Genomic DNA, 15,137 nt, shown 5'->3' with positions numbered 1-15,137 from the left:
CTCGAGGGACTCATGTCAATGCTAAATCTCTGATACAGGGGCTATTGGACAGAGGCCTCTCACTGAACACCGCAGAAGGATCTTGAATAGTCTCCACAGCCAGTGTCAGCATTTTGCAGCGTTATCTGATGGGACAGGAAGGAGGGATATAAATTCCTTGAAAGTAATCCTCATGGTGTTAAATAGTGTGATTAAGCAGGCTGCCTAATTCTCCTCCTTGGTATTAAACTGTCCTGTTTATCACTGGTTTCAGCTCTCCCCCCTCACTGCCCTGTCCTGGGCACACTCTGCTGCAGCACGGGGCTGACTTGACACTCCACCACTTCAGCAGCTGCCTGCTGTAGGAACGTGCCCTTATCTCTCAGTCTGCAGTTTATGTTCAGTCTTTTTATTTCCCTTCATGTAATCATCAGACGCTTCTGCGTTTCATCGTGATAAATACCAGACTGTTGAATCTCTGGGGCTGCCAAGAATTGCATCTCAGCATAGCACAAATAGAGCTGCTATTTTGTTGAATTCCTTCCTTTAGTTTAGCATTTATTCTTGCTATTGTTGTCCTCAGAAGGATAAATAGGGCTGCATCTTGCTAGCATACATTAGATGAAATAATAAGTAACATGATGGACAGAAGGATATGAGGACTAAACATACTATATTGAGATAGTCAAACACAGGATGTGATAATGTGCTATTCATTATACAGGTGCACCAGTGCTTGCTACAGGATAAAATTAGATTGACTCATCTGTAGGTCATGTACCTTATACGGCTCAGAACTGGCAGAGATTTTCTGCTGTCTGTACTGGTAGTGCATTGAAACAGGAGCACGTCAATCACAGCCCTGCACTCCAAATCAGGGTTTCCATGATCACACTGTACTACACAGTATAAGGCATAAAGGATCCTGGTCATCACAGCTATGGTACCACATCTGAAGACATCTTTTCATTTATACTTTTTAAATGCCACAGGTTTCTCTTTCCCTTCCTCTCAAAGAAGATAGATGTGCAACATGCAAAAAGATAAGAAGCACATGATGTTTGATAGACAGCTTGCTATGTCAAGCGTTACCCAGGTTATTTGCTCTAGATCATCATCTGAAGGCACATTCAGTGATGCTGGGTGACTCTCTGAAGTGGTGAGACTTTGACAGGCAAAAGCAACTCACACCAGCAATGGCTATTTGCTGCTGCAGTAAGTTGTGCTGCATTTCAGACAGCAGGACAGGCTGAGCCCTCACTGTGGCTCTGGGTTTCCTATTTCCCTTGATACCTGCATCCCCTCTGCCAGCTTACAGCCACCGTTCTTGGGACACTTCTGCCATAGAACGTAGCTATAAAATGTCGTGTGCTCCAGAAAACACATCCCTTAAATACTTTTCTCTTTGCAGGTGGATTTGCTGTCTGAAGCTGCCCTTATTTATACACCACTATGTTTTTTTTCCATTAAAAGGCTGGAAGCCTGACCATGCAGTCTGCAAGACCTCTGAATCCATTGTGATGGTAAAGAAAAAAAGGTGTAGTATAGACAAGAAGAGATAGAAGTGTCTTTTATGCTTTATGCAGGAAACAAAGAGATGCAAGGTGGGAACTCACTTCCTTGAGAACTCACTGGTAATTGTTTAAGCCCTTCTGTCCCCCAGACACAGGCATCAATAAGAGCCTGCGATGTCATTTTAGCTGCCTGGGTTATCTCCCTGGGTGGCTTGTCTGCAGGAAAGGCTATTGAATGGGAACCCTCTAGGTATAACTGCTGGTCAGTCTGTCTCTGGATGACAATTGCTTCTCCTTCTGCATTTTAAGATGGCTCAATATATAAACTTGCTGCAGGGCAGAAGCAAAGGCAAAGCACCAACGAAGAGCTGGATTTAAGCTCTTCTTGCGAACAGTCATGGTTCCCTCAAGAACACCATTACATTCCGAACGAGCGGAAGCTCCTTCTTTCCCATCAGTTTTTATGAGGTTAGTTCTTACCCAGTGTCCAATCTCCCATTCTTGAGCCATTTCCAAGTGTGCACTGAATGTTGCTGCAGCTAATTGTGGTCACTGCAGCTAATGGTGGGCTGACCACCAAGCCCTGTCATCCCATCCCAGCAGGACCAGGGCACACCATCGTCAGTTGTTGTGTGAGGCAGCACATGAAGCCAGGTCAGACTGTGCTCTGCATCTCGGGTACCTTCACACAGCCAGAGCCATCTTCTCTGGCCACAAGCAGCAGCTGCAGGTAACATACATTTTCTTTGCTAGTCTGTTGACTGCTGCCAGCAAAAAGACGTTGCTGTTGCTATATGAGGATTCCATCTGACACAAAAACCCCTCCATGTCCTTAAACACAGAGGTGGCTGCAGAGCAGATTAGAGGGGCTTAGGAGAGCAGTGTTACAGCATCACTGACACCACTCCCCTCATGCAGCACCCAGTGAGACGCCTCTAGAGCAGGAGTGAGACGAGATAAAGTGGTAAAGACATTTTAAGAGATGCTGCAGAATAGAAGTCTTTTTGGCTTGAATTAGCCCGATTTTCATTGGTGATGATGAAGGCAGCTGGAGATGAAGGTCGAAAGGGAGGAGGGCAAATGGTTGGCTCAGGACAATTTCTGAGGTTTGGGGTCAGTCAGCAGAGAGATCACTTTTTCAGACACAGAGAATGGCTTTCACCATGAGGGATCTGGGCTCTTTATCCTCCCCGCAGGACAGCTCCCCAGCACAGTGAGTTCATCAATGCCAGCACAAAGCACTTGGCCACTGTTTGCACTGGCATGTTCCCAAGCTCAGCAAAGCAGAGAGATAAGCGGTGCAGCCAACAAACTCCATGACCCACACAGAAGCTCGCCACTTCATAACTGCTACAGCTACAGCATGCTTAATACAAACCTGCTGTTGTGTCAAGCCCCACATTGGGTTCCAAAAAGGACTGTGGTGGGTTGACCTTGCCTGGACACCAGGTGCCCGTCAGGCCACTCTATCACTTCTCTGCTCAGCAGAATGGATGGGGTAAGGGGGGAAATAAGATGTAAAGAAACCAAGTGTGTCGAGATAGAGGCAGTTTCATAAAGCACGAAAGGAGGCCATGCACAGAAGCAAAGGAAAACGAGATTTGTTCTCTACTTCCCATCAGCACACGATGTCCAGCCACTTGCCAGGGAGCAGGGCTTCAATATGCACAGCGGTTGCTCACAAGACAAACATAATGCCCCTTCTCCTCCTTTCTCTTAGCTTTATTGCTGAGCAGACATCATATGGTATGGAATAGCCCTTTGGCCAGTTTGGGTCCTGGCTTTGTCCCCTCCCAAGATCTTGCCACCAGGCTCCTGGTGAGGGGCAATGTTGGAGAACCAGCCTTGATGCTGTGGAGCACTGCTTACAGTGTGTTGTGACCACTGGTGTGTTATCAACACCCTTCCAGCTACCAGCACACAGCCCTGCACAACAAAGGGGAAAATTAACTCCAGCTCAGACAGACCCAGTGCATCTCTGTTGTTCCTTTTCTCTTGGAAGAAATCAGGAAGATGCTTTGCAGCCACAGAAGCCCAGGCAGAAGGAGGGGAGTGCTTGAGAAGTGTTTAGATGGTAAGAAAGTGGTGAGAATTGAGGAGGAATTAAATGAAACGGGAAAAACGGAACTTCTGTATCTCAAAAGATAAAGAAACCAAAAAAAGAATAGGAAGAGGCTGGCAATTCCAGCTGCTGCTTTACACCCAGGACCTGGCATCACTGGGATAAAACAACTCTTACTGTTTCAGGAGAGGTGATGAGGAGAACCATCCAGCACTGATAAACAACTTCCTCACATTGCTGGGATTTAGGCTCATTCCTTTTCCTTATTTTCCTCCAACACTTCTGTGTCTCAGCTCCTCCTCTCCCATTTGCATGTGTTTATCTCTTCCAAATACTTGTAGACAGCAACCACATCTCCCCCCGCATGATGTAGCTTTAACCAGGGACAGTAAAATGACAAAGAACCTGCGCAGACAAAAAGGCAAAGAGATGACAGGGGCGTTTTGCTCCCCTCAGCACTAAAGCGCAGTGACTGCTGTACTTCACAGTGTTATCACTGGTGTGTATTTAAATCATACACGCTTTGCGGGTGAGCAGGAAAATAAACATCCTAAGGAGGAATTGAGATCCATGTATCTTCTGAGCATGAGCTGGCTTGTGAGCCTCAGAGCGCCTTAAGACGTCAGCAGGGTAGGAGATGCAGGAGTGAAGTCTCAGTCCCGCAGCAAGTGGAGACCATACAGCAGCATCACTCCTACCTCGCTCCCAGTATCAGGGTGGACAAAGTGCTCCTCTGGCAGCAAATGCTACTGGGGACACAAAGAACCAGGCACTTGTTTGCGTTCAGCTCGCTGGAGCTTGTTGGTATCTTTGGAATCCTTTTTTTTGGGGGGTTGTGATTTTTTGTTAATTAGATGTAATCTATCACAGAGTTCAGAAGTGACAGAAACGGGCAGGAGAGGGGCTGGCGATGCAGTGGCAGAAGCTCCCTTCCCTTCGGAAATCAGCTTAAACCCCCTAATGACTGGAGAAAGGCCCCATTATTGGTGACCATTTATATTTCAAGGTCTCTGTCTCCAGTGAAAGAGGGGATGTCTGCATCCTTCCTTCCTCCTAATTAAAGCTTATGACCTGGAGGCTCATTTTTAAGGTGCCCCTTTCTATTGATCTGCAATTCCACTTCAGAGGCTATAACTGATAACACTAGATTTTAATCAGCTCAGATCTGGTCATGAATTGCTACTTTCAGCTATAGGAATCGAGTTAACTGCCTCTTGCCTTTTTCCTATTTATATTTTAACTGCATTATGTGGGAATAATGTGGCATCTTCATTCAGAATTAGTCATTTACTTTACGTAGAAATCTGCAGCATGTAGTAATCTCAGCCATATTCAGCCAAGCAGGTAAGCACATACTGAGGTCTACAATTAAAATCCTTAATTAAATCCTTAAATTAAGCACATACTTAAATGCTTTGCTAAAGAGGGATATAATCTCCAACATGCTGAAGATAAAGTGTGTGTTTTAAGTGTTTTACTGAACCACTGCTTTTGCTGCCACACAAAATCTATTTGTGAAGGTGTAATCGCACAAAACCCCCAGCAGTTTGATGGGGGAAGCCTGTGAGTATTCGTCAACATAAACCACCACTCACGCATTCTGACAGGTCATACCTGGGGTTTGATGAGGTGTAAAAATACCCCATTTGGATGTGATGCTTCCAGGCCAGTGGACCACCATTGGCTGTGCTGGGACTAGGGCAGCGCCAGCAGCAGGGTTCAGAGCTCATCTGTGGCTTGGGTAAAGGACAGTCCCAGCTTGGGTGTGCGTTGGGCTTTGTGAGGCTTGGTGGGCTTACATCTGAGATTCAGGGCTTACATCCAAGCCTTGGGGCGGGTCTGGACTCTGTGTTGACTTTGGAAGATGGAAAGACTTCCTCCACTCCACCAAGCACTGGAGCTGGCACGCTGCAGTGGATAGGCATATTGATGGAGCAGGAGAAGAGACAGGCTTGGAGATGGTGCTGGGGCTGCATCCTGGGCCTGAGGGAAGGGTTTCTGCCCGGCTTTCTGAATGAGATGAGCTGAAGAGCTCAACTGCTGCATCTGCAAAGGCTCACAGGGCAAAGGTGATAGTTGACTCCGGTATGAAATGGCAGGGATGTCAGCTAGCTGCTATTAAAGCTGAGCTTTAATAAGCTCAAGGTGGACTATCTAGTTGGTAATGGGGGCCAGGATGAGACCTGATGCCCTGAGTGCACCTGAACCTCCTCCTCCCCACCAGAGGATTTGCCAATAGCTCCAGTGCCAGTAGCCAATTCCCACCTTGGATGGTGTAAAGCCACCTGTGTAGGGCCTAAGGCATTGCCGGCAGCTGGGCTATGGATTTGTGGAGGGGAAGTGGGATCATCTGCACACAGACAGCGCTGTTTGCATCGCGTGCTGCTGCTTCGAGTGCTGCAGAGCCTGTGTACACTCACCGCACTGCAGCAGGCCTCCTCGTTTAGGGCTCCCAGGGAGCATCGTCATTCCTGAGCTTGAAACACGTCCAAGAGGAGCACCTACAAACACCCGACACAAAGCAATCGCCACGTTTCTGTATCCACTCTCTTGCAGGAAGAGAGGAAAACGCATCCACAATGTAAACTCATCACCTGACACCCTCTAGAGGCCTCTCGCCTGCAAACGCTGCAGCGTGAGCTCATTGCAGGAGAATATTCCCACCTTGTGCTATCCTGCTCCAGGTAACAGGCCCAGGAGGACCAGCGGCACGCAGGGTGGTGGCTGCGCTGGGCCGGTCCATTGGTGAGACAGACACCAGCTCATAGGCACAGGCTTGGGAAGAGGAAGATCTGAGTCCTTGGGATGCGACGTTACCAGCTCAGGGAAGGCTCAGCAGAGAGAACAAGCGGTGCTGGAGCCCATCCGGCCCGTTTTCCTGTGGATACATCACGCAATCCAACCAAGGTGCAGCACAAGATGACCTCAAATGTGTGGCAGAGCTCTGGCTGCAGCACTGCTCTCTGATGTCTGCTCTGACTGGATCTACACCATCCCTACCTAAGGTGAGCCCTTGGGATGGAGCCCTGCGCCTGGCTGGCCCTCCTGACCCTTTCTGAGTGGTTTTTGCTAAGCCCACCGGGTGGTTCAGCAGAGCTCAGGTGCTGTTGGATTACTTTTCCCATCACTGCTTTGCTCTCACTGCAGGTTCTCTGGTTTTAGCATGCTGCACATCTTCCCCCAGTGTGCTCTGCAGCAAGAGACTGATGATATTAAAGCAAAACCCAAGCAAAATGTACAGTAAAAGCTCAGCTTCTGCATGTATTTCAGCCCATGCCATTCCCCACTGTGGGACAGGGAGACCTGAATGAGTCCCTCATGGGCTTGTGCACCCTTAGCCAAGGCAGGTACTCCAGCAGCTGGAAAATGGCACAGCTGTGGTTCCTCAAATGAGTGTAACCACACCTAATGCACCCTCATAGTCCTAAATCCGTGCAAACAGCACCCAAACAATCTGTGTCCCCTCTCAGCATACTCCCTGGATAATAATACATTAAACCACACTGACCCTGCCCTTCAAAATGAAAGAGCCTCTGAGCTTTGGCAAGGTAAAAAGGAAAAAACCCACCAAATTCATTGGAGAACTGATCAGCTTCTCCCATTCCATGCTCTGATCAGGTGAAAAACCACCACAGTCCAACCTGGCTCAACTAAACCAGGCTGTCTCCTCTCCCTGGGTGAGACCCCAGACACTGGGTTATAGCAGGCCAAAGGGAGCCGAGCACTGCAGTTGCCCATCCTCAGCAGCAGGATCCCATGGGAGCCCCTCACAGCAGGAACCCTGTGCTGCCCTGGGACACTTGTGCCCAAGCCCACAGGATTTGACTGAGGCATGTTTGAAGAGGGTGATAAAGACAGACAGACCACCAGGTTATCAATCAACTGAAGCGGCTCGATGCCATCGCTCAGACCACTCCGGAAATCTGGGATGCCTTGTGGGCTTACCTGGAGTGGATCCATTCTTACCTGGATGTGGATGAGCTTCATGAGCACACCCTGCTTAAACACATGGGTTTGCTGGGACCAGATGGGGATGTGGACAGGCCTGCAGTGATTTCCTGCATCCCACTTCCCAAGTGTTGAGATAACTGAGTTCTCTGCAGAAAGCAGCACAAGGAGGGGTGGGTTTCTCACACCGGCTGCTGGCGTGGTGAGCGTGGGTATTAAGGTGGCTTTGAGTCAAGGTACAGCAGAGTAGCCTTTAGGCAGAGGTAACCTCATAATAGGAAATGCTATAGGAGACAGGTTCCAAGTCTAACTCTTCCCAGGATATGTGTGTTTGGTGTGTGTGCTTGGTGTTACCTCCTGACCTCCTCACTACTGCTCCTTCTGTTAACCAGGCAAAGGATTCACACAGGTTGAAAAGCCGCTGTGCAAACCCCTCCTCCTAAGCCATCCTGCGGAATCCGCTGCAGCATTCCATTGCTGCTCCAGGTGACGGCAGTTAGACTGCAGCTGGAACCACTGAGGAAAGGCTGGCTATACCCGGGGCAGGTTTGTCCGCAGCCTGAGGCAGCAGCTCCCGGTGCTATTAGATCACATCCTCATTAAAACCTGTCTCTGCTTTCACTCACCCGGAAAAGCCACTGGGCCGTACACGTAGATGGATGCTGGTTCATCCAGAAGTTACAAGTGCTTTAATTACATGTGCATCTAATATAAATGTGTTAGATAAACACAAACCCACTTTAACAGAGCCCTTTCTGTAGCATTACTCGGGTATACAAATGCTTAATTAAATGTGTTTTATTTGGGTAAAGATGGGGGATTTATGCAACTAACAGGTGCCTTATTTTATAGGGTAGTTTTCACTGTATTTTTAAACGTGGGAATTTATCCCTTTTAACAAGCACAAACCTCTGCCTTTAAAATGCTACAAAGATAAGACTGTGCAATTCAAGTGGAGGGCAATTTAACTCTAATTTACCCTTCCCAGCTGTTTATCTTTGGTTTTAGTACTTTACTTTGCCAAGGTGATGATGGCATCTCTGTGCTGGTCCCTTCCATCAATCCTCGCCTGGGATCACCAGCTCTGATTACCAAAACGAAGCAAGTAAATGCCTAGAGTAAAAGCACAGGGGCACCGGAAGATCATCATTAACCTGTGCAACATGGCTGGGGCTTTGCCAAGGGGGAATGCCTTGGGTGGCTCAAGACATCGTTGTCCTATGGCAAGAGGCCCTACTAAAAAATCTATCACAAAGACTTCCAGCTAAAACTTGCACTGAGGAGCTACAATTGTGTCCAGTCTGCAGGCTGTGGGTCTGAGTCCCTGCTGGAGGGAGGCTGGATGGATTTGGTGACCATGGGCTTGAACTGGTCCCTCTACACTTCTACTTGCCAGCGAGCAGCACCAGGTTGGGTTTGGTCCTTCTCAAAGCCGAGCTGCAGACAGATTCCCTGCTCCAGTGCTTGCCCCACTCGCTGCTCCAGGCTCTTGTCATTGGGATCTGCATGGCCGGGTTGGATGGGGCTTGGAGCAACCTGCTCTAGTGGAAGGTGTCCCTGCCCATGGCAAGGGGCTGGAACTGGATGAGCTTTAAGGTCCCTTCAGCCCAAACCAGTCTGGGATCTATGCCCGGTGGGAAGCACTGAAATCCTGTGCTCCACTGTGCCTGACACAGTTCTGGGGAGGCAGCACTGGTCTGGAAGCAGTCTGTGAACTTAGGCACCTTGTAGAGGTACCAGATCTGCTTCTGGGGGCTCATTTCCTGCCCCTGTGCCAGGCTGATCCCTTGATCTGGTTGCTAAACACAGTGCCCGTGTCCTGCTTTCTTCTGGCAGGGCTTGGGAAGCCCTCAGGCTGAATAAATGCCCCCCTCCCATTGTTCCTGTCAACATTAAGAGCTAATGACAGGAATGGGAATTAAACCCCCACCCTGTTCTAAAGCATTTTCACCAGGGACTGAAGAGGAAAACAGCAGCACTCATAACCATGGGGCATTCCACTGCACCCACCTGCTCCTGCCCAGGAAAAGGCCAGTCCAGGGGCACTTCCAGCACTGGGAATGGGATGGGAACCCCTCTCTCCAGGCACTGTGGGCTGGGAAGAGCCTCAGGTCTCAGCATGCTGCACTGCCCCATCTCCATGCCCTTGGAGACGAACCCATAATTCCTTCTGTGTCAATCTGCTGACGTTCCCATTGATGTTTATAGGTGATGTTCCTCAATTATAAATAGCCACACTTTACAGCAGAAGCGAGCCACGCGCTTTCCGCACCTCTTCCCATCCACAGCCGTGCCCCCATCTCTAATCTGCTTCATGCTAAGCAGCATCAGCCCAATGGAGCCATTGGGCCGGGGCCAGGAGCGTGCGCGGAGGGGACCGGTCCTCATCTCTAGCAGTGATTTGTTCAAAAGAAACGATTCCTAATAGTCAATAAACGGCAGTTTTAATTTCTTCTTCATACATGATCTTAAAATGAGATTTTAAAGGTTTTTATTTATTCCATAAACAATATAACAAACCTCAGCAAGTTAACAAGATGACGTTTCCACCATACAGAGTCAGTCACAAATATTTAAAACCTTTGCAACAAGAACAACAAAACCCAAAATCTTACAAGAATAATTTACAAGAGGATCTATAAAACAGCAAAGCGCTCACAAATTGTCCAGGTTCCTTTACACGATATCACTACACTCGTTCACAACAGCTCTTTTTTTTTTTTTGGGGGGGGGGGTGTTTTTATTACAAAATTCCCAACAAAAGTTGTCATTTTTTTGTCTTTGTATTTTGGTTTTTAAAACCAGAAACTTTTAAGTATACATCCTTTTATTAACACCCGGAGGTGCAAAAAAAGGGAAACCTCACACATACAAACACTTCACAGCACTTTCCTAAGAAAAATATACACTTACAAAATATTTTACAAATTGGCACACTTAAAAATATACAAGATTTTGTAGGCGTCTTAGAGTGATCCTTAAGAATTATACTTCAATTGACTCTACAGAATATTTATAAAGCTTATTCTAAAAGAAAAAAGGCAAATCATTTCCAAACATGTTAAAATTGCAGTGTAAAATGTGGAACAGAAATGGATATGTTACATTCATAAAAAGGGCCATTTTATAGTTCTTAAATGCTCAAGGGGGGGATAAAAGTTTTCTTTAGCACCATAAAACAGGAGCAACTTCCTAACGAGGTGCCTCTAGTTCTATGGGAGGGAACTCAAGGAGCAGTAAAGTACATTCACATCTCTGGAGGCAGCAGTCGAAACGCCCCGGAACGGAGCAGCTCCTTGGATTTCTACCCTGCTTCCCACTGGGAGTAAGAGACAAAAGGAGTTTAACTGGTACCTTTCTTTTGTGTGTGTGTGTGTGGTTTAGTCTATGTTTGAGTCTTCCCTTTGTGCTTTTGCAATGGACGTTTGTCTGTCTAGCGAAGGGTAGTGGCGAATATCAATTTGACTTCTGTTTTCCTTTTGTACCAAGTGTTCAAAGGCTCAGTAAACGTGTCTGGCAACCCAAGCATCCTGCGAGATGGAGGGCATCCTCCTGCTTTAGATCCCAATTCCCTTAGATGGCTGTTACTCCACTGTCATTAGTGTCACTTGTTTACCTGAGAAACAGATTTGAAAGCCTTGCTTCTACCACAGACATTGTACTTTGATTATTTTATATATATTTAATTCCTTTTTTTTTTTTTTTGCATTATTTCATATGCTGAAGAGATAAAGAGGCACATTCTCAAACAGACGTCAGCGGCTTGAACCATGCAACTTCCACCGGACCCCCTGGGAGCTGCACAAAGTCCAGCACACCGAGCTGAGAAAGTAAGACCGAGGGCCTGATCCTGCACTGACTGAAGTCCACACACCTGATCCTCTGCTCACTTACACTGACCTCAAGGGAGTTTTTGCTCATGATTTAACAGCAAAGGCTGCTGCCATCCAGGAAAGCACTGGGGGAGCAAGAGCCTACAGGACCCACCCGAGTGCTTTGCTGGATTGGGACCTTAGGGAAAGAAGAATATGGTCCAGCAGGTAAAGGATGAAAATGCTTAAAACATCTTTATTTTGGTTCGTGGCTCACTGGAGCCGTAGTGCCAAGGAAAACCAATAGCAATGGGTTCAACAAAGCGACCATGGCCGGGCTGAAAACAGCCTCAGCTCTTTCTCTGAACGCAGACCTGGCCTCAGCAGGACAGTGCAGCACCAGCAAGGGACAGCCCTAGTGCTCTGCTCACCTCCTCCTCCTCCCAGAACAACGCCTAAATCTGGTCCATGGTCATTATTCTCAAGCTGTTGTTCAAGAAATCCCCCCCCCCTTTTATGCTTATAAAAAGAAAAGCAAGATGTAAACCTGGAAAAAAGTTTTTTTTTTTCTTTTATAAAAACCTATTACTTGAATCCCCATCATTGATTATTTTCCTATTTACAAAACCTCTGTATGCAAGTACCTCCAGCAATTGATGGTCACTGGGGGTGGGCTGGCTACTGCTAGGTCGCTGTAGGGTTTCTTTCTGCAGGACATCCCGTGCATGGCACAGTCACTGCAGGGAGACCGATGCTCCCATTCCACAGGACTCCTTCAGGAGGTGGAGCAAGAGACACAAGAAGTGCTCCGTGTTGTTCTCCTCTCAGATGGATTTTATGACCTTCCTTTGCAAGTGGCTTGTTTCCCCTTCCTAATTTCACTGCCAATTATAAGTTGCCCAAGCTGCAATGTGCCAGCACAGTGCAGCTTTAGCAGAGCAGCATCACTGACACTGGTCCTGTCATATAGTGCCCAGTGGGACGCCTCTAGAATAGGAGTGAGACGAGAAAAAGTAGAAAAGACATTTTAATGGATGCTGCAGAATAAAAGTCTTTGCCTGGCTTGGATTAGTTGTCCCAAACAGGCGGGGACCCAAGAAGAAGATGCAAGAAGAGGCTGTAAGTGCAATGGGACTGAGCTGGAGGATGGGCTGAGATGGGAGACAACACAGGGAGCCCCAGAGTGCGTGGATGGTGGGCAGGGATGGACGGGACCCATGTCCTGGTCCTCCCACAGCTGGGAACTGTGCCATAAAAAACAAAACCTCACCAATACTGACAAGAAGGGCAAGTGGAGAAAGAGAGGTGGAATGGCAAGGAGTGAGGCAAAGGTGGGGAGTGATGAAAACCTTGAGGTAGTGACAGGCAGGTGGAGATGACTTTTAGGAAAGCAAAATTGCAGCTCTTCAAGGAGTTGGTCAATAGGACCCCCCAAGGGAACTGCCTGCAGGGACAGGGGAGCAGAGCAGAGCTGGCAGATCTTTAAGGATGCTTTCCATAGAGCACAAGAGCTCTTGATCCCCAGGTATAAGAAATCAGGAAAGGAAGGCAAGAGGCTGGCATGGCTGAGTCGAGACCCACTGGTCAGAGTAAAGGGCAAGAAGGAAACGCACAGGCAGTAGAAGCAGGGGCAGGTATCCTGGGAAGAGTATAGGAATGTTGCCTGGTTATGTAGGGATGGGGTTGGGAAGGCCAAGGAGCGGCTGGAGCTGGACTTGGCAAGGGATGCACAGAATAATAAAAAGGGCTTCACCAAAGGCAGGTCCTGCCTGACCCAGTGGCCTTCTATGAGTGACTACATGAGTGGAGAAGGGAAGAGCTACGGATGTCAACTATGTACTGATTCTGTGACTCCTATAAGGCTTTTGACATGATCCCCTAAAGCATCCTTCTTCCTAAATGGGAGAGATGGATCTGACGGATGGACTGTTCAGTGGATGAGGATGGATGATGCCACATCCAGAGGGTAGTGGTCAACAGCTCAATGTCTGGATGGTGATCAGTGACAAGTGGTGTCCCTCAGGGGTCCATACTGGGACCAGCACTGTTTAGTATCTTCATCACAGTGGGATTGAGCACAATCTCAGCAAATGACACCAAGCTGAGGAGTGTGGTTGAAATGCCTGAGGGACACGATGCCACCCAGAGGGTCCTGGACAAGCTTGAGAGGTGGAACCGTGCAAACCTCATGAGGCTCAACAAGGCCACGTGCAGGGTCCTGCACTTCGGTTGGAGAAACCCCCAGTATCAACAGAGGCTGGGGGTGAAGGGATTGAGAGCAGCCCTGTGGAGAAGGACGTTAGGAAGAAATCGTTAATGATGGTGGTGAAACGCTGGCACAGGTTGCCCAGAGAGATGACAAGATGCCCCATCCCTGGAAACATCCAAGGCCAAGTTACACAGGGCTCTAAGCAATCTGATCTAGTTGAAGACATCCCTGCTCATGGCAGGGACCATTAAAGGTTCCTTCCAACCCAAACCATTCTAGGATTCTATCAAGATCAAAAGGGAGGAGGACGAATGGTCCCAATTTGGAGGTCAGTCAGCAGAGATCATGTTTTCAGCTATAGAGAAGGGCCAGTGCCACACCACAAGGAAACCAGGCTCATGAACATCTTCCCAGTCAGAGATTTTATGGGAAGAGAAGGGATGACCACCAAAGACAGAAGGACTGAAGCAGAGAGCAACAAGGCGGCTGGCATTTGTGATTAACAGCGTCCTGAAACACCTAGCTAGGTATTCATGGATTTCCAACATATAATAAAACAGCTGATATGTTTTATGCCTTATCTTCACGCCCTATTGAACATCTCTCACAAGCAATAAATATTGCTACCTGTTTCAGTACAAGTTATCTTATTACAATGAGTCCCATATTCATAATATGAAGCATAATGAGCACAGTGCAGGCCAGTTGAAATGTGCTTGCAAATGACGGTTCTGGGTCAAAAGGAAGAGCCGTGCCATATCCTAGCCCTGGACCTGACCTGTCTCCATGGGAGCTGCAGCCTGAATCTGTGAAAGAAGGTTGCTGGCAGCTCCTCATCCTGCAGCATGCAGGAGGAATGCTGAAAAAACGGGATACATCAACACCAGGGCAGTGGCTGGAGCTTGTAGCACCCAATGACCATACAAACAGAAAAGACAGATACTGGGGTAGCAGGGGAGAAGATGGCGGCTGCAGGTGAGCCCAACACCCAGGGATGGAGCTCTAGCACAGCTCCTAATTAAACCCTGAGCATCCTCTGGATCAACCTCTGGGAGCCAGAGCTGGGATGAGATGCTGCACCCTGCAGGGTACCCAGGGACCACACTCGTCCAGAGCAACTTGCTCCGGACGACACCAGCATTGCATTTTTCATGGCATAAATGAACTCAGAGGATGGTTTTCAGAATTCCTATTTTGTTCAGAGTTCCTTCCTTCATCTGTTAAACAAAATGCAATGCAATTACCTTGCTGTTCTCTGCGGGATTCAGAGCTGAGCCTAAGCTGTACCTGGAGATCTGCAAACGCTGAAAACATTTTGATTCCAAATCGACACTCTGCAGCTCCACTTCAACTCTAAGTGTTCACTCTGCTGTTTTGCTAAATTAACTCACAACTATTCTGCTGTTTTGCCTTGCACCTGGGCTGAAAAACACCTACTTGTAAGGAAACCCAAGTCTAGTCCTGTGCTCACGACCAGGTCAAGAACATCACCTGTCTGACTGCTATTAAGGCTCCTCTTTCTCATCATTTTCTATTGCATAAACATGTCCAAGCCTCATGTCCTTCTGCTCCCAACAGCTCCCAGTTAGCAGGGCTCTTGCATATCAAGGTTT

This window comes from Psittacula echo, assembly GCF_963264785.1.
Source record: "Psittacula echo genome assembly, chromosome: 8".
NCBI lineage: Eukaryota > Metazoa > Chordata > Aves > Psittaciformes > Psittacidae > Psittacula > Psittacula echo.
The sequence above is the reverse complement of the archived record's forward strand: the minus strand, read 5'-3'. Positions refer to the sequence as shown.